Here is a 23840-nt window from a genome sequence, read left to right on the forward strand (position 1 = left end):
TGAGGCAGCTTCACTCCAGCCTTACTGGAGTATGAAAGAGCCATCTACAGGTGATGGGAGATAAGGCGGCACAGCCATCCTTCCCTGGTCAGTGAGAGGGCAAGATTCTAACCAGAGCTTGTGTCCTTCCCCCTGCATTACACACCTTCTCCCCAAGGTCACAGACACCCCTGCTGCAGGGCACCCCCACGTTATGTGAATGGCCCCAACCTCTTCCCACACAAGGGACCTCAATACAAGGAACCATGCATCTTGCTGGGAATGCTGGCAGTCTGTAGGGTGGTGAACATCAGGACAGCCAGAGGGAGCCTACCAGTTGAAACCTCCACAGCTAGGAGAGCCCCTTGGAGGCACTCTTTTAGCAGTCTTTCATGTCCTTCCAGCAAGAGAGCAGGAAACCAAACCTGCGTAGCCAGGAGACTGGATTTGGCAGAGGGAGAAAGGGACTGTCATATCTTAGTCACCAGACTCCAGCTCCAGATAGACTTGGGCCACAGTGCAGAGATCCTCGCTGGATGCTGTGATGTGCCTGCCCGAAGCAACCTGAGTGACCTCCTCAAGCCAACACACCAGAGGGAGTTGGGGGGCCCCTGGAGGAAACGCAGTGGTCATGCACAGGCTGCTAAGGAGCACCCGCCTTGCACTGGAAAGAGAGGGCTCCAGATGGAGAGCTGTGATTGCAAGTTTCAGAAAAAAAAGACAGGCACTTCTCTAGTCAGAAAGTGACTACCCATACCCTAGTATGGGTAACTATCAGGCAGGAGAAAGTCTAGACTGGAAGCTCAGTTCCAATCAGTAGTCCTAGGGAAATTTCAGGTAAGTCTATAAAGTTTTTATACAACTTTCCATCCACAGCAAACGTAACAGTTCTGTCTTTCTCCCCCTTAGGCATTTCCACAGGGACTGATGCTCACAAGAAACAGTCGAACTCTGGACATACTCAATGCGTAAAATAGACTGATTCTAAGAAAAGCATCTGCTGTTTCTTTACCACAGATATTTTCTTATCTCCTTTCTGTTGTTTTCCTTTCGCTCACTTTCCTCTTCATTTCCACCCAGAAACTGTCCTGTCCTGCTCTGCCCCAAATGTCCATCTCTCCTCTTCCATTTGTTTCCTACACATTCCACTGAAGCCAGGTCTGTCTTGTGAGTGCTGTAGCCCCCACAGGCTCTCTCTGACTAACACAAGATAATTTTAAGAGTCTGGACTTGGCCCTGGTGAGAGAGCAGTAGGCAGCATGTATAAGCTGTAGAGCATAATAGAAAATACAGCTTTTAATTAAAACTGGTATTTCAGGACCTCTGCTGGTGGCAGCCCTGCTGAAATATGACATTGCTGAAGCCCTGTAATTTGTGTGACCCCACCTCCACGAGCTGCAGCTGTCAATGCCAGGGCCAGCACTTGGACCAAAGGAAAGTTCCCTGTGTAATGCCTGAAGTACCTATCTTGAGCTGAGATCACTTCCCATACTGGGATGGTGACTGCTTCATACCCTGGACTAATAGACCTGCGTGGTGAAGTGCCAGTGACAGCTATGGCACTGCTTTGTGCTGTTTCCAGGAATACCCATTAAGATTATGTGAAATTCAAACACTGTGGGATTGTATCCCTGTTGTCATCTACATAAGTGGGACTAGACCGCAGCAGGCTGGGAGCAAGGTCTTCCAACACCTACCCTGTTTATTTGACACAGGACAGCACCTGTTCTTACATCTTGCTCTGCCAGTATTTAATTTCATTTATTCCTTTAATTTATTGCACCTGCTGCTGCTGCCTCTTCAAAGCACTCTCTGTGAGGACTGCCCTGTGGCTTTCCCAGCGGGACACAGTGCTCCAGTTCTCCATTAACCCACCACCACACTGAAGGTGTCACCACAGCCACAGGGAGGCAGGACCAGGGATTACAGACCCTGCCCTGCTTATCACCTTATTACTCTACTGCCTTCCCATGATACCTGAGGCAAGTCACTTGGGCCTGGATCTGCTATGGCAAAGACAACTTCTTCAGTCTTGCTGTCTGCAAACCAAATGAACAGCACTGCTTTATTTCATGATGTGCCACACTGGAAGCAGACATGTCCCACAGATGACTCGTAGAGCCAGGATGTCCTCTGATAGGGAGGAATCAGCAGCAAGCTGGGCTCATTATGAATAATCCTCTTGAACTGGAAGCAGTGCTGCCCACCCGTCCCTGGATATGCTACTACCCTGGCCCAAGTGGAAGGGCCACAGCAGACCTCAAGCTAGCCCAGCCTGGTTCCTGCATGCCCAGTGCCCTCAGGCAAGATAAAAGTCGAGGTCTGAAAGAGCTGTACTAGCTTGACACAGCACTTCTAATTTCTCTCTGTTCCACTTCAACCAGACCATGACATATGTCCAAGGAATGACTCAGAACTGGCTATGTCACAAGCCAAAGTCACTGTTACTTTCTCCTAAATCTGCAAGCAAAAAACTTCCATGGGTGGGCTGTGAAGTCAAGAGAAGATACTTCCCACCAAATGTGAATTGAATTGGCACTCTTGGGATGCATCTGCCAGAGGCCAATCATTGCACTGGCATTTAAGCTTCATAGCAAATCAGAGAAAGAAATAAAACTAGGGTTTAGGATAAAAGAAAATCCAGTTTATTTGACACACTTGAGAGGTGATGCCTAGAACAGCAGATAATGTGATAAATGGAATTTTTTTTAAAGTTTACAGTATCAGGATAGGTTATGGGGAACAGTCCCATAATTTGGACCCAGCAAAATCTTTACCTTCCATCAGAGAAAACAATCAGCAGAAAAGAGCTCCCAGAATTTTTTCTGTCCTTCCTTTACCTGGACTGCCCACCCCAGGGCCTTGGGTCTCCTCATTGCCAGGCCCTGGGGTGGGAACATGGCCCTCCTGGCGGGAAGAGGAGCCAGAGGTGAGCAGAAGTAGCCCTTCTCCCTCCATAGGGTGCCATGGAGGGCTGGGAGAAGGAAAAGGAAGAAGCACCAACAAGTCCTCAGGCCCCTGCTGGCTGCTGACTCAACATGGGGACAAGATTTCAAAGTAGGAGCTGAAGGTCTTGTTTGGATTTGCTAGAGAATAATGTTTTCTACAGCTCTGAAGGTGGGGGCATCAATCAACATTGCAGGTACATGATGGAAGAAAGATAAGGAGACTGCCATTTAGCCCCAGAAGCCTTCTGGAGTGGAGGACCTTAAGAGCTTCCCCTGGCTGTGTAGTAAGGAGAATTGCAGATCATAGGGTACCAGTCATCTTCCTACTTCCCTTGCTGAGGCCCATTTGAGGATAACCATCTACAGAGGAAGAGGAGCTGCACCTGAGTTTGTCCTTCAGTACCTGTCCTGCAGGGGATGCACAGGGGTACTTGGGCTCTCAGCAAAGGTCTCTGAGAAAGCAGAAAGAAAGCCACCCTGAGGATCTCATATCCTTTTTCTCCACAGGTCAAGGCCTTTTGCACACCAGCAAGCATGGAGTTAAGACTGTAGCTGAGATGAAATCCAAACATCTGCAAGTGCAAGTGTGGGAATTCCCAAGGAGAGCAACCAAACTACCTTCACTCTGCCCTCCCAGTAGTGCTTTTACACAGTTTGCAGACGAGTCTGCCTCAGCCAGCTGCAACAAAGAGTTTAATCTTATCAGTGACCATAAAAACTCAAATTCCTCTTAGCAGAATTGCTGATGGGGATGGTAGTGCCAAGCCTGGCTTCATCTCAGTCTTGAACAGTCAACAGGGGAGGTGGAAATGCTATATCGCAAATTCTTGAATCACCCCTCACTACACACAAGAACAAGCCCATTGGCAACTTGGCACCTTGCAGGTGCCAAGCCAAAACATTTTTCCCTCTGTCACTTAGGGGTAGGATTTTTATGTTACTGAAGCAGGTACAATTCTTCCTGCAGACTCACCTAAGCACTGCAGAGGCACTCAGCCCTGGCAGCAGGTGTGTGTGGCTGCATAGCTCCTTAGCGTAGCTCCTTAGCATAGCTTTGCCAGAGGGCAAGGACGGACCTGGTCCCTGCAGACAGGAGCTCCTGGCAAAGCCACAGTTGTCCTGACAAAGCACCTTGATCGCAGTGAGGACAGTGTACGCCCGTGGGAATGACTTGGTGATACCATTTTGGTGCTGAGGAAGCATAGCCTCAAGCTCTCGTCTCCCTTCTGAGCTGTCAACAATGCACACGTGCGGGTGCTGGAGCTTGGGAGCAAAGTTTGGGCTCAGGTCTCAGACAGGGGATTGGGGTTACACCTCAGTGGCTCATTTTAGTATTATTGTTGAGCAAAAATGTGCAGGTAAGCTTCTTTGTCTCCCAGAGTCCAATGCTTGGAGCTGTGAAACCTGTCCCACAGATACTCGGACCTCCTGCATGGTTACCAGCACCCTGTAACCATGACTGGATCCTCTCCAGCATCTCCATCCCTTTCTGCCCCCAAGCCCCCCATATGCATGGGCCTTGCAAAGGCATGGTCATCTTTCCTGTGCTGCACTCGGAGTCTTCTCACTGTCCATGGGGAAGACCCCCAGATAGCCAAGGACAAAGCACCGTGTGCCAAAGACCTGGAGCGACCGTACAATGCAGACACACTTGGACACCCTCTAAGAACTGGTCTGTAAGCAGTTCTCCCAGCTCTCCAAGGTCTCACTCCTGATGCTGATAGGAAGTTACCCTGCTTATACAGGAGAGGCTGGTGGAAATACTTGGCATGCACTTCAACTGTTGATATGGCTGGACTATGTGCCAATATACACCGTGCCTCTCCCTCTGTCTGACTTGGAGTGGTCTACAGTTCTCATCACCATCGTATGTCAACACCTATGCCTTCTGGCTCATTCCCCTTGCCTCACCCTTTCTGTGTCTTGGATTAGAGCTGCTCAGCTCAGGGGTTGGCCAAGACCCCAATGGGCAGGTCCTGTGATATGTGACTGCTTTGGGAACCAAACAGTGGAGAATATCACAGAGGCACACAGTACTGCTTGCAACTGCATTCAGACATGTGGCTTCACTTATGGAAGTGTAGATCTAAAACTTGTCTTGGGCAGAGGGAGATAATGAGTGTCCACCCTCCCTCTACTGCAGACTCAGAGGTGACAGAGAGCCATCCTAATTAGGGGCTACAGAGATGACGCTGCCATGGAGAACAAGTTTTATTTATGAGCCAGATTAGGAGGCATTAATTGCTTTCTCTCCTGGTTTCTGCTCAGAAAGGTACAGTAATCACAGGAACATTTTTGACATTGTTGACATAGCTTCCCAGCCCTCCTGCTGAGAAACAAGGACTCTTGCATACTTCAAAAGGGCTTAAAGGCTCGGGTTGTGCCACCACAGTAGTAGTGCCGATCTAGGACTGGGGTGGGGGGAATTTGCATTAGAAGGATTAAATACCAGGGCTATTGTGGAATTTTAAACTGATGTTTTCCGGCTGACCACAGGCCCAGAGCTTGTGTGTGGCATGTTTGAACCTCAAAAGTGCTCTTGATCCTCTGATCTTTTATTTCATAACATTTCTCCCCATTCTCTCCCTTCAAATGTATTTGCTTTTCTTTTGGCTGCTGAGCAGACACACATTAGCAAAATTAACATGTTGGGTTGACAGTACTGAGAGCAATCTGAAGCTCAGGAAAGCTTTCTTTGCATGTTCTGGAAACACTGAGTGTCTGGATTGATTCCTCTTGTAGTGCTGGGCCTCAGAATAGCAACAACGTTAAGACAAGCTTCACTCTGACTCAAGCGCCCTGTGAAGCTTTGCCACAGTCCTGCTTGTGGTTCATATAAAATCCTCCCGGCTTTCATAGCATGATGCTAAATGAGACGTTTCTTGCAGCTATATAATGAAGTCTCCGCTGAGACAATCCATTTCCAAAACATCAGTCCATGATATTCCTGGCACTTTTCAAGGACCTTGCTCTGCAGGAACCTCTAACACAACTGGATCAGTCGTGTTCCTGTGCCAAGCTGCCATCCAGTTGACATTAGACACGGGATCATACTGCATGCAGACTTCCTGCTGCGGTAGCAAATGGCTTCTTATCAGGTCCTGCAGCTGATTCTGGGTTAGCTCTCTGAGTGGCCAACCCCCTGCATGGCACCATGTAAGAAAAGCATGATTCTTGGCAGATAAAGATGTCTAGGGCTTGGGATTTGGGTTTTTTCTTTGCTCTACACAGAGGAGCAAAGCCCAGCCTCCCTGTGTTATCCTTGCCACATGAAGCATCTCAAACTCATACGTGACTTGCCTTGACTTGTCTTTGAGGCAGACACTGGAATCTGGAAAGGGCCAGTCTTGGCCCTTAGCATGCCATGCTGTGGTTCACTGTCTGAGCAGGATGCAGGAGGTTGTCACAGTCCCCTGCAGACTGGGAGCACTGGGGGAGTAACACTGTTGCTTGCCCCCATGTCTCAGCCAGCAAGAATCTCTCCATGGGGTGCTGGGGGGCATAAGACCCATGAAAGCAGGGACCCACAGCCTTCTCTCAGCTCTCCCTTAAACCTGAATGCATCCCCAGAGCACAGGTTTAGAGGGCACAGGCATCTTCTGTAAGCAGAACCAGTCTCTTTCCACTGCAGTGTGGCCCTTTATAGCCCAAGGTCCCTACCAGTGCCAGCTAAAATTGCTGAGAACATAATACATAAATATATCTGTTCCTGTTCTTCCTAAAATCACTTTTGCTGGCATTTCTAGTAGTTACTATAATTCAGTGATGACTTGGCAGCTCATCAAAGCTAGCATTTGCCCTTAGTCTGATTCAGCAAAGTAACAAAAGAACTTGGACCAGTTACACAGCGAGGCATTAAGGGGAGTTCAGCATTTTCCTGCAACCGTGACTCAGCTTTATAACTCATCCCCTGCAGGTAGTTTCCCCAAAGCAATGGTTGTACGACAGCAGCTGGCACAGCTCCTGCGCTGGCCACCATATCTTTTCTTGTGCAATAAGCCTGTAGGAAGCTGGGAGTGAGCAGTCCTAGAGACAGAGCAGAAGGACCTGGCACTAATTGTTTTTTTGCAATATGCACTGATACGCAATATCTTCTGCATGTGCAGCATGAAAGGATGAGCTGGAGCTGGCAAAGTACAGGCATGGTGAAATATTTACCGGGCTGCCTGTACAGACCTATACAGTCGCACGTACTGTGGACCACTTTGTCTCAGAGCAGTGTTGATCAGACTCCTGTGTCATCCCTCCATCCAGGGAGGGAGGCAGGAAAGCACCAGTCATACTACAGGTGGGTGCACAAAGTCACCACTGCCTCCTCACAGGAGACACAGCCCACAGTCCAACCTGCTTCACTCTCATGACTGCAAACTGCAAGAAGAGCCACTGGCAAAAAGAGGTCCTTTAAATCAATAGGGAACCCAATGGCTTTTTGATTCACATTGCCCAGATTCAATAACCTGCTGGAATAAGGATAAGTCTCCATTTGATGGTATACTTAGTCTGATGTCTTTTTGGAATCCTGCACTGCCCACATCAGACCATGTAATTTCTCTCCTTCTTGCCAGGGTGCACTTATACATTGGCTGCTTTAATAGTTGAGGTGACAGTTTTATTTTAAGCAGTTCTTTTCATTGGCTTCTGCAACCTTCTGAAAACATTTGAAGTTTCCTCCCCCTCTCTGGGCTGAAATTTCTCACACTTGCGCGCAGACCCAGGTGATGAAGGTTTGACAATAATCTGCTGTTGACAGTGTCTGGACTTAACAAAGCAGTGATTTTGGGCTGGAACTGGAGCTCCCTGATGCACTAATTGAAGGAGGCATGGAACAAATTGCACTTCCTCCACCGTGCAGATTCCTGGATCTCTCTTCACCATGGCCTTGGGTCCCAGACAGTGCCTGGAGTCCTGAACACCCTCCCTGCTTCAGTCCATGCTGCCTGCTGATACCGCATTCTTGAGGTCTGGCTATATGGCTCACCCATCCACATTACTTCATTTAAGAGACATTAGCAAAGTGGTTGATACTGTTAATCAGAAGCAAAATTGAACAGAGCCCACAGGCTTAGCAGGCCAAGTCATTTCAGGGTCATGGGGCTTTTCATTAACTTTTTTATTTTCCTTTGGCACAAACCTTCCTAAAGTATAGTCCCTGACTTTGCAGGGTGCCCATCCTTTTCCCAGTGTGCCCCCCTTGACTTCTAACACAGAGTACACAAAGATTTACTTTCAAATCCTGTAGGACAAATGGGCCTATTCACAGGATTAAGCACTGTGCAGTGTATTTTCCAGAGCTAGCTTGACTGTAGCACAAGATCTGAGGCTCCTGATCTCAGCTGGCCTCCCCTGGGTGTGAGAAAATGAGCTACCTCTGTGTAGGTTCTTATGGCTTTCCCACTGGCCTTCCTTCCCCTTTTTTTGGGTTCCCTTCACCTCACCTATGCATGCTAGTGCCAGGAGACCCATTCAACACCACCTTCCCCTCCCTGCAGCTAAATCCATGGCAACATGATCCCAGCAGGGTACTTCATCTCTGTACCCCGCTGGTGGCTCAAGATCAGTCAAGGGTGACATTTGAGCCCACACCCTACCTTACATGGCCCCTGTGTGCCCTGCAACTGTTGGAAAGAGCCCTGCTGGAGAGAGATCCATGAAAGGCAACACCAAGCAGTGGGAGAGGACTTTTCATCTTGTTTCACCTGGTGAAGAACTCAGCTGAGCAGATACCTCAATCTCAATGATTGAGGTATCTTCCCTCCTGTGAAGGGAGGAAAGAGGAGGTTAAAATCCTTGAACCCCTTGAAAGTCATGAAATAGTCTGCAAGTAAAAGCATCTGATGCTGGCCAAATGCTTAAGGAGGCATGGCAGGGGGAATTATCCAAAACCAAGCTAAAGTCAGAAGAAGGCCAGAGCCCATCTATGCTCCCTTTTGCCTCTTCTTGGCATCCTCCACTGCCTGGAGCACCCGTGGCGGGGCCGGCCGGGAAGGAAGGTGGCTCTGCAAAAGACAGGCTGTTAACTTTGCATCAAAAGGTGCATTCAGGCATCCAGCAGGTCTGGAGGCAGGGAGGGCAGGGGGGAGCACAGTGCCCCGGCCTCCCCTGCTATTGGAGACCAGGCGGTTCAGCTGGGGAAGGGAAGGGGGGAAGGAACCATCTCCAGTGTCAGCCGGTGAAGTTTGCTTTCCCTTTATAGCAGCCCTGACGGCTGAGTGAGCGGCACCACAGGGAGAGCTGAGTGAGAGGGGCGAGGGGGGGCAACTGCTGGCCCTCAAAGTCAATAGTAAGTTAACACCCCTCTGACATTTTTGGTTGGCAACAAGATAGATATTTAAATCATAACCTCCTCCTCCTCCTCACCAAAAATAAATAAATAAACCCAGCGGCCCCTGTTTTGGCCTGCCAAGAACTTGGAGCATTTGCTGCGCTCTCCCCCAAGCCTCACGTCAGGCACCATCAGCTGAGTCTTTCCCTGAAATCAGGGATGCTCTCTCCCCTCCAGCTTTTGGAGGGGTGCTGGCCCTGGCAGCTGGTGGGCACCCACAAGTGTCCCTGGGTCGTTGTGCAACCTGAGGCAGAGGGCAGAGCGCGTTGGTGCATACCTGGGGCTGGGACCACCAGCTCCTGCCTCCCCGCTGACCCCTGGCATGACCCCTCGGGCTCCTGCCTGCCTGCTTTCTGCAGGTTACAGAACCCTTGCCTTTCTGCCCCTTCAAGCCTGCAGTCTACTTTTTATGAACTTGTTCAGATGCTGGAAGAAATGGAGCTCATTGCAGAGCCACCTCCTGCTTGGTGGTAACTGCCCCAGATCCCCCAAATCTCATGTTCTGTCCTCCCTCCCCACTACAGAGGACAGAGGATCAGCTCCAGCATCTCTCTTACCCCCTTTCTCTTGAAAGAGTGCTTTCTCCTTGCATGTGGTACTGTGAGTCAGCTCATTTCCCCACAGGGGCTTTCTGTCAGACTTTACAGCTCTGGTCTCTGTTTGCACCCTCTGTCCATGAATCCTAGTCCACAAGCAATGAATTCACAGGAAAAAACATTTGTCGGCTGCAAGGACCACTGCATATGCCTGATATCAATTAGGATCTAATTTGTCTGGTCTTATTATTCACATATGAGTCCTGAGATTGAGACTACCAGCAAATGGGAATTTTTCTCCCTCCCTGCACCTCGTTTTCAGTGGTTTTGATCAAACTAAATAGCCTGGCTTGCACCTCCATGGCTGCAGCCCCTGCCCACTGCCAGTGGGATGGATGTAGCAGAAAAAAGCACTGTCTTTGGAAATGGGGAAGAAAGAAAGGGAGCTAGCCTGCAAGAACACACGCGAGTTATGGAAATGCAATGAAGGTTTATCCCCAGAGCATCTCCAATGGGATGAGCTCCAGGTAAGCAGCAGGAAAGAGGTGACAAGAGAGGTGAGAGAAGAAAAAAAAGAGAGGTGAGAGAAGAAAAAAGAGAGGTGAGAGAAGAGAAGAGAAGAGAAGAGAAGAGAAGAGAAGAGAAGAGAAGAGAAGAGAAGAGAAGAGAAGAGAAGAGAAGAGAAGAGAAGAGAAAAAAGGGAGGTGCAGACAAAGAACTAAGTGACACCCAATATAACAATGATATCTGCTCTTCCCCAGATCCTTTGCACATCAACATGGGGAGCTCAGCGCACGACTGCAAGTCCAGTAGCCTTAAAATAAGGCTATAGTCCAATAAAATGCCCAAAGACTAACCTTCTGCCAAATGTAGGTGTTTCTGTGAATATTAGGGCTGAAGCCACTGCTTTAGAGTAGCTGAGATCTGGATTTTGTCTCAATTTTGTCCTCTTCTCTCTCTTACAATGCAATAGAAAGAGAGCTGTTTAGTGCATCTCAGCCTTTCTAATGTTGGTGCCTGAATGTAGGTTCCACAATATGTGTGGAACCACCCTTTCCAGAACCTCAGTGCATCTGGATTATATGATCAGTTGCCCTCAGAGCTATTAAAATATGTTCCAGCTGCCTAACTCTGGGTTTTTGAGCCAAATTTGAGGTGTGGAAGATGGAAAAGTTTTGTTTCACTTGTTAGCAAGTCCTCCAGTTCATAGCCAGTGGAGAAAAGGGACTAACAAAATTTAGAATGGCTAAAGCAGAAGACAATAGAGACAGAAAATTTTTCTCTTAACAGATTTCCACCCATTCTTTTTGTAAACCCATAAATATCTCTCTAATGCCACTGTTTGTTTTTATTCTTCCTGAAAATGTTCCTCCCATCATTTTTACCTCATCCCTTGGCTCTCTTTGTAATCCCTCTAGTATATTCTTTTCTTAAAGCAAATGTAGCCTCAACTGAAGAAAGGTCATTGTCCATGGCCAAGCAGCAAGACCTTCATGACACCTCTGTTAGGGCTTAGAGTGTGTTACAGCACCGGGCTATCAATTGTGTCACTGATGGAATGGTAACAGGAATGGCTATATGACTGTTCTTCTTTTTGCCCATCAGGGATGTCTTATTTTCAGGAATGGGGAACACGGAAGATAAAACAGTTCCTTTAAATCTTAGGACAGTAGGCCTTAGCAAATGTTTTACTTCTCAGTGATCATTTAAAACTAAGAAGTCTTTTCTTCCTGTATCACTTTTGTAAAACTCTTAGTTTATATTCCCCTCCGTTCAGGGCCAGGGGGATGTTTTGAGATGCTGACCTTCATATACCACAGGCCTTTGCCTTATGGCCTGAACAGACTGAATGGACAAACCCACATGATGGAAGCAGGGGCTCTGAGAGGAGGTAGAATGTGGGTGCTCAGGGCCATACCCAAGTCATTGCCACTCCCAGACCAGCTAATGATCCCAGATGTTTGAATCAGAGAGTCTCTTGTTCCCTGTGTCTTACTGGGGCAAGCACCACACATCAGTGTTGCCTTTATGAACTAAAATGAGCTAAGGACTTTTGCCTGCATGTTCAAAAAAAAGATTCCTATCCTTGCTTCCCTCCTTCCAGCTCCCTCCCTGTAAACAACATTTCCCCAAGGCCAGTGGGATAGCAGACCTCCCAAGGGAGTTGTGGTGGCAGGGGCATCCCAGACATCTGGAGACAACCTACTCCCGGGTGAAAGTTTGATGCCAACCTTCCCATGGGAACCCAGGAGACATGAGCAGAGGCTCCACCCATACCGTCTAGGCTCCTGACTACTTTTTTCATGTCCCTTCTGCTTCCATAAACTGAGCTGAGTAAATGTGGAAGGACCCCAATGGGCTGGGTCTTACAAGACACCATCAGAATGTTCTCCAGGCATCTCTCCTCAACAGAAATGTATCATTTCACCCAAACACAGTGAAATTAGTTTGTATGTCTCAGGACTCTAACCCTCTCAGTCCTGGCTGTTCAGTGTACCAAATCTTCTGTTGAATTTGAACTCTGTACAGAGTTTCACTGTAAGGAAGGAGAGGTACTTACTCATGGCATAGGACCCTTATGGGGGTCTTGAGATGCATTCTGAAATAGGTATTTTCTGAGTTATTCTCATGTGAACACACTCCCAGAGGAGAAAGTGACACAAAATCAATTGCACAGATCAATACCTGTACTGATGTATTTCCTGGTGACAGGCCAGATGGCCAATTGACAGTAAACAAAGTCTGAACAAAGTCTGGGCAGAGCAAGAGGTTCCAGATGGGAACCAGAAGTTCAGAGCTCATCAGAGCCATCCCCACGCACACATTACAGGCATCAACCAAACACTAATAAATTATTAACAAAGCTATTGTGCATTAGCCTCAAGCTTTTGATTCCTTATTTCTGGATAATTTATTTTAAAAACAAACAAAAAAAAACATTAATAGGGAATCACTCTGCATTTTGAGAAATTAATCAGATATTCAGCTCTGTGTGAATCTCATTCAACCCTGAGAACCCTGTTTTCTCCCTCTCCAAATGCCTCAGATCACAGATCACGCCTTTCGGTTGAAGGCTGCTCAAAGGCTGTTCCCTTTAGAGTCCAAAAGTCTTAAGCAATCAACTTTTCCCTGAGGTCCTACAGAAAAATGCAGCAACCCCTTTCTTCCATCTCTGAACTGAATGATTTCAGAGTCCTCAGTTCTTCATACAGTGGTAAAGACAATGAGACCTGAGGATGGAAGTTTCTGCTTCTAGTGAAGAGCTGAAACAAGGAAATCACTTTTAGCTTATTGCTTCCTTCAAACCCTCCTCTTGCATTTCCACTTTCCCTTCAATTTTTGTATCTTTCACCTAGGGGTAATCTGAACATGCACCTGCCACTTCCAGGAAGGAAGGAAGGAAGGAAGGAAGGAAGGAAGGAAGGGAGGAAGGGAGGAAGGGAGGAAGGAAGGGAGGAAGGGAGGAAGGGAGGAAGGAAGGAAGGAAGGAAGGAAGGAAGGAAGGAAGGAAGGAAGGAAGGGAGGGAGGAAGGAAGGAAGTAAAGAAAAGGAAGGAAGGAAGGAAGGAAGGAAGGAAGGAAGGAAGGAAGGAAGGAAGGAAGGAAGGAAGGAAGGAAGGAAGGAAGGAAGGAAGGAAGGAAGGAAGGAAGGAAGGAAGGAAGGAAGGAAGGAAGGAAGGAAGGAAGGAAGGAAGGAAGGAAGGAAGGAAGGAAGGAAGGAAGGAAGGAAGGAAGGAAGGAAGGAAGGAAGGAAGGAAGGAAGGAAGGAAGGAAGGAAGGAAGGAAGGAAGGAAGGAAGGAAGGAAGGAAGGAAGGAAGGAAGGAAGGAAGGAAGGAAGGAAGGAAGGAAGGAAGGAAGGAAGGAAGGAAGGAAGGAAGGAAGGAAGGAAGGAAGGAAGGAAGGAAGGAAGGAAGGAAGGAAGGAAGGAAGGAAGGAAGGAAGGAAGGAAGGAAGGAAGGAAGGAAGGAAGGAAGGAAGGAAGGAAGGAAGGAAGGAAGGAAGGAAGGAAGGAAGGAAGGAAGGAAGGAAGGAAGGAAGGAAGGAAGGAAGGAAGGAAGGAAGGAAGGAAGGAAGGAAGGAAGGAAGGAAGGAAGGAAGGAAGGAAGGAAGGAAGGAAGGAAGGAAGGAAGGAAGGAAGGAAGGAAGGAAGGAAGGAAGGAAGGAAGGAAGGAAGGAAGGAAGGAAGGAAGGAAGGAAGGAAGGAAGGAAGGAAGGAAGGAAGGAAGGAAGGAAGGAAGGAAGGAAATCCGTTTTGCCAGGCACCAGCTTTAGCTTTCAGTAGTGGCCTGAAACTGCTGGGGCTCTGATATCCAGCTGTGTCTTGATACAACACAATTGGGCAGAAGTAGCTGGGGTTGCAACTGGTCTTGCCTCTTCTATTTGAACTGGCATCTTTACAACCTCTCCCTTGAACTTGAACATGGGCATCTAAATCTAGAGAAGAGCACTAGTCAGGACCCCAGGAGGAAGAGTGAAGAGGGCAACAGAGGGAATTGTCCCCTGGGATCTCCGCGGAATTGTCCCCTGGGATCTCCGCAGAGCACAGAGCCCTGCACCAGACAGCTTCCTTCTCATTCTCTGACCTTCAGTTCCCCCATTCAATAATCTTATTCATTATACAACAGCAGGGTTAGACAGTGCCTGCTGGTTGGCACGCTCTGATGGGCACTAATACCTGCTGGCACAGAAGCAGGCACATGCCAGTACTCCAGTGTGCTCATGAAAAGACACCATTTCCACTTCCATCTCAGCACATTTTGGGATTTCTTGAGGGTCAGTAGTGACCTTTATGTCCAGGAGAACATGTGCTGTTGTTAGTCTTTCTTTGTGGATGCAAGAGTCTTGCTGCTTAGGGCAATGGCTACAATCAGAGGGATGGATGAGGTCAAACTGGACCCCTACTGAATCATTACTGGGCCAGAGCTTAACATCACTGTGTCACATAATGGAGACTTCAAGTGGCACATTGCCTCCATGCAATCTCAGGGAATGGGAATAGAGACCTGCACCAGGACAGGCTGGATGGTGCAGTTGCTAACTACTTTTCAGTACCCATTGTGAGGCTGGCTTTAGGGAAACTGTCATCCCATTGAACCCTGGCAAAGTAATGGGGATGGTGAGCTGAGAGAAGTGGGAGGAAGGAGGGTATGGATTTTCCTGGCACACTTGTCATATATGCTGCTGCAGTGCACCCACTCAGAGGAACTAACTTCTGGGACTATCCTCCAGGCAGACCAGTCAATAATGTTTGATTTGGAGGGAAGGCAGAAGGAAGGAGCTGTCACAGAAATGTTGAATAAGCTACAAAAGAGAGATAGCCTGAAGTCCCAGTTCTACAACCCAACAGCAAGAAGACATCCCAGAATGCTGCACGTGACCTTACTGCTATCAGATTAGCTGGAACTCACTGTCTCGGGGTGCTATGGGGCACAAGAGCAGAGCAAGTTATGTTTTTAAGAAGTAGGTAGCATTTATAATGGTCTCCAAATGTTGTGTTGGAATAGTAGCTATTTAAAATATGTCAAACTTCCAAAAGATAAATGTACCTTATTGCTTCTGATAAACTGATTTCAAGGCCACGGGGCTGAGAAGGAATTTGCCCTTAAGCCTGCTTAGTCCAGAACCAACCACTGCAGAGTATCTTGCAGGACTTCTCTGGAGAAACTGATAATAATCACATGTGGACTCAAAGTGGACAACAGAGCTATGGAGCCATTAGGCTGATTCAGATGTCTGCTATGACCAGAATGGTCAGCATCTGTCCACCTGATCGGTGAATATTTATGTTTCTGACCTATCTGTGATGTATGGGAACATAAAAGCTTTGACAGAGAGGGGTACTAAGTGCAGAAATGGGCATGATGGGTACTTACATTGAGGTATTTATATCCTGCAGGTGACAGATCTGATGCTGTATGGCAAGCTGAACTTAAAGCAATGTCCCAAGACCATTAGCAGCAAGCTGGTGCTGCTGCAGTTCAGAGTACCAGACAGTGTATCCTTTGAAGCTGTTGCAAGTTGGACCATCAATGCACACATGCCTGGTGACAACCTCCCATGCCCATCAAGTCTGAGGGCATGACAACTTGCTGCACAGCTCTTTGGGTGTGGGGATTTTGTTCCAGTTCCAAGGGTGCAGTTCTGCAATCCAGGCCTTGCAAACAACAGTTAGGCTGCTCCAAGAGCAGCAAGCATGAAAGGGGTGTGACTGAAGTGGCTCTATTCCCAAAAGCCAGGCCAATTCTCTAATGGGAGCTCAACCAGCATCCCTGCAGAGTGTCCAGGAAAGAGATTTTAGCAGCCTATCTGCAGATGTTTCAATTTCAGGAGAAATTGCTGGTAGATTTGGGACAGAGAGTGTGCATATCACAGCTGCATGCAACCAATAGCTCAAGAAGCTCTCTTTTTTCCCTGAAATGCTCCTCCAGCATGCTTGATTTTGACCGTATTCACTGTATTGCATTGTTCTTCAGTGTCAGCCCCTCTCACTTCCCTCTGCCTCAGCAGCTCTTTGTTGCTAAACTATGCCACAACTCCTCTCTGCCTAAACTTTTCTTTGTCTCCTTGCTCTTCCCCCCACAAAATGATCCCTCTTTCTCCTCTGCCTCAGACTCACATGTCTGCACCCTAATCTGAGTGTTTGCTAGTAGGACAGTGAATATAGGAAATGGTTTGCTTAAACAAAAAGCCCTGCTACTAACCTGTATGAGACAAACAGTCTCTTCTCTCAGTTCTCTGGGACAGTCCCCATTCCATCTCACCTCTCAGAGAGATCCCCAAGCACAAAGCCTCTGTGTGCAGCTCAGCTGAAGTTAACAAACAGGAACTATGAACTGAGCTTGCAAGGGATGAAATGACAAAACTGACCTTACTGGAATAAGTTCATTCCCCTTTGCAATTATCTGGTGACAGACTTCACCTCAGGCTGAATAAATATAGTAGTTAGGTTTCCTGATCTCTAGTTACTATTTCATAAATGGTGCTCAGTTATGACCTGGCCCTGCTTCAAACAGGGATCGGTAGGTTAGCTCCAATTGATTTGTTCTTTAAGTAAAAATTAGAGCTGGTTTAATGCCAGGACTGCAATGCCTATGTGAAGCATGAGGTATCTGAGACAGGGCACATGGCTTTCTACCTCAAGCTGATAGCAGGGCTCTGACACCAACTCAGCAGGTGATCTTAAGAAAACCACCATTCTTCAGCTTTCCATTTCCTGAAGGAAAAGGGGGTGGTATCGTAATAAAGTACCACAAAAACTACAAGAGTTTCTTCCCCTTTCTTGCAACCAATATAGAGTCTTACTTGTGTCATCACATTTAGGGTCAGCTTCATGTGGGGTTTCTTTCAGTGAGCACTTCTTTCCTAAAAGCACAGTCTTTAAGTACTCATGAGCATTGCTTTGATGGAGAGCACTGCAGACATCTAGCTTCTAAGCAATTCTCTGTTGGATTGCAGAAAGTAGTGACTAACACCCCCTCTGCACAGCAGTGTAAGTCCAGAGAGAGAAGGGACTCTGGACAGCTGAAGGATGTTCTGGTGGAACCAGAGGGGTAAAACCTCTGCACCAGCTGAGAGTTGGGATGCAGCTCGGGCAGGAGGCCAGGTGACAGAGCTGTGAAAGGCATAGGGCTGGAAGAATGGTGATGTTCTAGATCTGAACAGAGCAGCAGCAGAACTATATGTGAGGCAACCTGGTCTGACAGGGGAAGAGATACTGTCAGGTGCAGCCACAGGCACAAATGCTGCATACGCTGGACTCCATCCAGGCGGTGCTGCAATCAGCCTCTCACCACCATCAGCAGCTGCCGAGACCACAAATGGAAAGAGAAGGCAGCCCAGACAAATATTGCAAAACCCATCACAGATAAATGCAAGGAGCATGAACAACTTAAGTCACTAAGGGAATGAGATATTAAGGTGAGGCTTCAAATGACCCAGCTCCAGAGTCACCACCTCACAGCCATCCCCAGCACAGACAAAATTGTGCTTACATACCATTCAGCCCTTCTGCAGGCTGCAGAATGCAATGGCACAGTGGAGCATTTCCACAGGCTTTGGAGCTACCTGCAGCTCAGCAGCAGCTCTGGGGAGCCCAGCAGATCTGTGGTCTCTTCATGGAGGCACGCTTTACCTACAGATGGCTGCATGAGAGTAACCACAGCACAGGAGAACGGGATGGTGTTTAGCCCCCATGACAGGGAAATGCATGCTGTGCCTGAGGGGTGGCCAGTCTTCCCCTACTGCAGAGTAAAGAAACCCAATGTGTTAAGGTGATGCAAATGTAAAAAATGCTCTTTGTAATCCTGTCTGGAGATATTTACTGTAAATACCCTGATGAGTGCACCACACTGCTTTTGGCACAGCTGGCTACTTATTTTTTTAAGCACGCTTACTTACTGTTGATAAAAATCCAGAGACACTGACACAATCTCGGAAGTTATCCAGAGAAACTCAAAATAACCCATGGCTGGAAAGATGAAAAAAAAAGCTTTGATGTATCAAGGATGCCTCAATACAAGCAGAACTGCAATTCCCTGGGTTACAGCAACTCACACAACAACTTGCCCATAATTGTCACTGAGCACAGTCCCAGCAAGTGGGATCTGACATAGCCCTGGAGGGAAAAGCCTTTGTATGGAGACAGTCACTGCTTGCCCATAGCCCAGGCACTGGCAATACAACTGTCCCCATGGGCCCTGGGGTCCCCTCAGCTGGCAGAGTTTGAGCAGGGGACCCTGCTGACCACCAGGACAGATCCCTGCAGGCCTGGCGCCATGGGCAGCCACCAAATAGCCTTGGAAGCCAACCTTGGAAAACCTCAGGACTGCATTTGGCTACCAAGATGCCACTTATCTGACCCTTCTCCAGCCAGCTGGCTCACAAGCCAATTTCAGTTGCTGTGAAAGGCTGCTCACAGCAGCCTGCATGCAGGCACTGTCCAGAGGTTGTCTCGAGGACAGGTAGGGGGACCCTACCAGAAGGGAGAAGAGCCAAAACAAATAAAAAAGCTACCAATGTTGGCAAGCAGCAAGATCTCAAAGTTCATTTTCTCCACTTCATCATAAATCAGCTCTTGCCTTCTTGGTGCAGGCTTTGGTCCAGTATCAGACCTGGGACTCCAGTTAATCCCACACTTGGGGTCTCAGGGTGACAGAGAATGTCAGATAGGGTCCGTGTTTCTTTCTCTAGATTTTGGGGGGGGGGGTTTGGCCATGTAGCTTAAGACCTCAATTTGAAACCCTTTAAATAGGTCTGAATTGATTTTTTCAGCTAATGTTGAAAGTCCAGTCCCTAGAAGTGTGGGCATTGAAAATCTTGAGTGAATTTTGAAAATCCCAACCTAAATAAATAGCCAGTTAATACATACAATACTCAAATACTGCAATGAAGGAGAGAACCCTGAAGTTTGTTATAACCTCTTGCTCATTCCAATTGCATTGGGAAAAGGATCTGGGAAATCCCATTTCTGAGTGGGGGAGAATGTCTCACTTGCAGAAGCCCAAACAGTGCTGTCAGTCATGTCCACTCTAGCTGTGCCACCCCAACCTTGTCCTGGTGTCCTGCACTGAGGTGAGTTTCACTTATTGCAGACATCTCTCCCAGACTGTCAAAGCCAAGAGTGAATTGCCTTGTTGCTGGAGGTCAAGGGAGGTAAAGACGACTTCACTTGAATATGCTGGAAACAAAAAAACAAACACACAGGGAAAAAAAATCCCTAGCAAGAAAGGACAAGCCAATCTGAGCAAGTAATTCTGAATTCCGTTACCCATAAATAAAAAGCAGGCAATCACAACAAGCCTTAAGCTTGGGGGGAGCCAAAAGCCATCTCTCATCTGCGGGTGACTGATGGCTCACGGGCTTTTCCAGCACAAACTTGCCTGGTGTCGTTTGTCACCTGTGAGGGGTAAGCTGCTCCTGAAGGCTCCTCTGTGCTGCTGTGTGTGCGTGCGTGCATGCAACTCACGGAATTTCAGCAAAGACGCATAAGAGGATTGTAGTCCCGGTTCAGCTAAAGACTTAGGATTCTGCATAATGTGTTAAGAGGAGCTTAATGCAATCCTACTACTCTGCCACAGAAAGCTTGAACAGCAGCCTGTCTGTTCTCACCTTTCCCCATCTGCTAGCCAGCTGTGGAAGAGCTGGCTTGTCCCAGGACTGCTTAAAGGAGCAGGTGCACAGGCAAAGGTTGGGATTCTGCCTCTGTCCTCTCATGGGAGCAGAGTTTTGCACTCACTATGATAAAAAGACACTATGCACAACACCTGAAGCAAAATTCTTATGGCGTGATGAATTCACCTTTTTTGTATAATCTGGAGGCCTCTGGGAGATATGTTATGGCAAAGGAGGCTTCACAGCTCTGAAAGAGGTGTTGAGACCAAAACAAGAGCAGTTTCATGTCTCAGTGGCAAGAAATAATCTAAAAGTGAGGAGCAGAGCCCTTGGTCAATAATCAATTGAACTGAATCAATAACCTTGAAGAACATGTGCTATTGTGGAATAAGTTATCATGACTAAGGCAGCACAGCTAAGTGTGCACTTAAGAGGAGAATTACACAAATGGTAGAAAAGGGTAGGGAAAATGAAACAGAAAGGCAAGATAACATAAATCAAACCTGAATGTGAGCAATAGTGAGGTGAAAAGGTTGGATGAGGGTGTTTTCTGCTAGTCAGCTGCTGGGAAAGTTTGGGTTTTGACAGCTAAACCAGAGTCACACACATCCTTATTCTGAACTTCTCCATGTCCTTGTGCCTCATCCATCTGCAAAACAAAACTATTGTGAAATCCCTTTTCCTATCTTCTGCCTATCTTCTCCCTAGATTCTGCTCAGGTTGTAATTGCTCAGTGCCATGGACAGTCTCACAGATTAGGTACAGTGCATTGCTCCTCTGAAACCTCCACTCACTACTTTAATATAAATAAAGAAATAATAATGCAGATTAGAGTTGTGCAAAACTTGGCACACGAACCAGGATACTAGCAAAATGCAGCCTGAGGAAAAAATAAAGAAATAAAATATATTAAAACTTGATTGTCTCACAGATAGCAAAAAATAACAGTCTCATATGAATGCAGATGAGGCAGGGGAAGGAACTGGACTGAAATATGGCTGCTCCTAATTCTGGAATACAGCAGAAGGCTACAACAGCATTTCTGTGCTCCATATTCTGGAGAGTATCTGGGTAGAAAACTGAAAAACTATTAGTAAGAGCAGATCTGTGATAAAAAGTGATCTCTGCTGTTCAGAATCAGGCAATGATCAGCTAATGCATGTTGTAACATCCATCCTTGATTAATATGGCAGAGAGTAGTCCATATAGACAAGCTCTAAGTATTTATGAGGTTGTATTCTGGAAAACAGTGAGGCTGGGAAGCCCTGATGGGTCAAACAGATCATTCACTGAAAGCTGACTCCAGGTAGAGCAAGAAAGCCTAACTTACTCCTCATGGATAACTAGGGAGATATGAAGTAGAAAGAGCATGATTTTCCCACTGGAACATTGCTGGCATGGGATGGACACACTCAAGAGGGAAGGAGACTTACTGGGAAAGGTTGAGAAATGAGCTACAGAAATTATATCCAAACTTTAAGATACTCACTAGCATGAGAAACTCTTCGGTATTTCATGTAATTTGTCAGAAGACAGCTAGGGATACCATGTTTTAATGATCTGCTAAGGAAAAATGCATCCAAGAGCAGGAAGGCCTATTACACCACAAATAAAACCCTAACAAAGTCCGGTCCAGAATATGGAACACATAAAATTCAAACTGGAAGTACAACGCAAAGATTTTTTTTTTAAGATTAGAGGAAAGGAATAATTGAAAGAATTTCCTGAGGGAAGTGGTGAATTTGTCATCACTTGGACTCTTTCCGTCCATTCTGGGATGATTGCTAAAGTACATGGTCTAGTTAACCAGAATGTACTGGATTTGATAAGCACTGGGGAAGAACAAAGTGTCTGGGGTGCCAGCTGGCCAGGCAGAGCTCTGCATGCTGGGCTTTGCAACTGATGTGATGATATCAGCCACTGTGGTCCTTGTGGAAGTAACAGTCAGATCTCATAATGCATTTTCCATCTCTGAAAGTGGCTTTCATAAAAGGCCATTGAGGTGGGCTGACCCACTGCCACTGTGACCAGTATCTTTCCTCAGTGCCTGATCAAAACTAAAACCTTTGTTGTCAATGCCTAATGGCCACATTCCTTCTGAGGAGACAAATAATGAGAAATGGAATTTCTCCACAATGTCCAAGCTGCAGGAATTTTGGCATGCTGACAATGCTGGAGCCAGAACTGAAATTTCATTTGAGTCTTTCTTACATCTGCTGGCACGGATTTCATCATCTGTGTGCTATCTTCTCTAGAAATCTGTGCACAGGGTGAGATGGAAGCAGTGATCTTTTGTATCCCTTGAGATGATGACTCAGCTCTTATGCAGAATTTAACTGAGGCCAGAATTAGGTGTAAAAAATTAAATGTATAAACAATAACTATCATCACTTTCAAGGTGTGCCTATTCAAGATTCAGGTATCTTCAAGGATACAAGAAGATCTTATGGTTAAGAAACAGTAAAGGAGAGCATTATATTTGTCTCTGAATTTTGACATTAATCCTCTGACCATGTGCATGTCCTACTCCATGCCTGGACTTCTGCAGAACTGTACTTTCTGTCCCCACCCATTGCTTTAGTCCAAGGACTGTCTCTCTTCATGTATGCGTGTGCAGTGTCTGGAAAAGAAAAGGACATTTTGAGCTTCTGTAGTTCTTTTCTTAAAAAACGTAAAAAACTAACTCCCATGTCTGCTGAGTATAGTCACAACTTAGGAAGCAAAACCTACTGCCTTATGTGAGAGGGTGGTCCCAGGGACAACAGCTGCCTGCGTTGTCAACAGGTGGGTGATCTGCTCATCCTTGTGGCAGAGCTGCCAGAGAAAGCTGGAAGGTTAAAGAGCATCAGGGAGGCTGAACAAGAGACTCTTGGAGCCAAGCTCTGCCCTCCTTGATGCAGAAATGGGAGCACCTGACAGAAAGTACCCAGGGCCAAGGTGCCACTGTATCCTGCCCCTGTCAGGCAGAAGTCCAAATGAAAAGAGTGAATGGAGGCAAGTTGGAGGCTGGAGCCACAGGCAAACTCTCTCCTTGCCCACCTTGCCCATCCAGGTGCCTCTGAATAACAGGTAGGAAGGTCTGGTTCAGGAAGGTCAGACAGATGAGGATGTGGATGATGGGCAGTCTACACCAGAGGTGTCTCCACAGTCAGAAAGGCCTACTGTATCACAGCCACACCTGCAATGAAGAAAAGAATAACTGTAGTTGTAGGTGACTCCCTTCTGAGGGTAACAGAGGGTTCAATATGCTGGGTAGGCTCTCAGCACAGAGAAGTCTGCTGTCTCCCTGGAAATCAGGTTAAGGACATTACTAGTTAACTCTATAGATTGCTTTGGTCACACACAAACAATTCAGTCCTTAGACTATTGCCTCTTACTGAACTTCTGTGTAGGTGGGGAGGAAGAGGTGACTTGTAGCTTAAAAGTGATCAAAAGAGACTTCAAGACCTTGGGAGAGTTGGTGAGGGAATCTGGGGCACAGCTGATTTCTTCCTTTCTCCTTCCAGTTCCATCTTCAATGACAAAGTCAGTGGGATTGCATGCACCCTCAACAAGTTTGCTAATGACACTAAACTGATTGATGTGATTGACCTACCAGAGGGATGGGATGTCATCCGAGGGACCTAGACAAACTGAAGAAGTGTGCCGATGGCAACTTCATGAGGTCCAACAAGGCCAGGTGCACTTGGGTAGAGGCAATCCTCATTATCAATACAGGCTGGGGGATGATGTGATGGAGAGCAGCCCTGTGGAAAGGGGCCTGGGGGTACAGGTGGGCAAAAGGATGGACATGAGCCAACAATGCATGCTTGAAGCCCAAAGGGCCAATCACATGCTGGGCTGCATCAAAAGAAGTGTGGTCAACATGAGAGGTGATTCTGCCACTTTACTGTCTTTGTGAGATGTCATCTAGAGTGCTGTGAGCAGCTCTGGAGCCCTCAACAC

General features: G+C 47.1%; 2 long non-coding RNA genes across 3 annotated transcripts; both read right to left on the reverse strand.

Moving 5' to 3' along the window:
* Positions 1-2582: 2582 nt before the first annotated feature.
* On the reverse strand, positions 2583-17233 carry LOC139794122 (uncharacterized). Of its 2 annotated transcripts, none has more exons than XR_011724964.1 (3): positions 16547-17233; positions 8516-8682; positions 2583-3606 (listed from the first exon to the last, which is right to left on the reverse strand). It is a non-coding gene; the product is annotated as an uncharacterized lncRNA (long non-coding RNA). The 2 variants fall into 2 exon arrangements; XR_011724965.1 differs by having other exon boundaries at positions 16487-17233.
* Positions 17234-19190: 1957 nt separating this feature from the next.
* On the reverse strand, positions 19191-23840 carry LOC139794125 (uncharacterized). The gene is made up of 2 exons (XR_011724968.1): positions 23786-23840; positions 19191-19461 (listed from the first exon to the last, which is right to left on the reverse strand). It is a non-coding gene; the product is annotated as an uncharacterized lncRNA (long non-coding RNA).

The sequence above is a fragment of the Heliangelus exortis genome, chromosome 3 (assembly GCF_036169615.1).
Source record: "Heliangelus exortis chromosome 3, bHelExo1.hap1, whole genome shotgun sequence".
In the NCBI taxonomy this organism is placed as follows: domain Eukaryota; kingdom Metazoa; phylum Chordata; class Aves; order Apodiformes; family Trochilidae; genus Heliangelus; species Heliangelus exortis.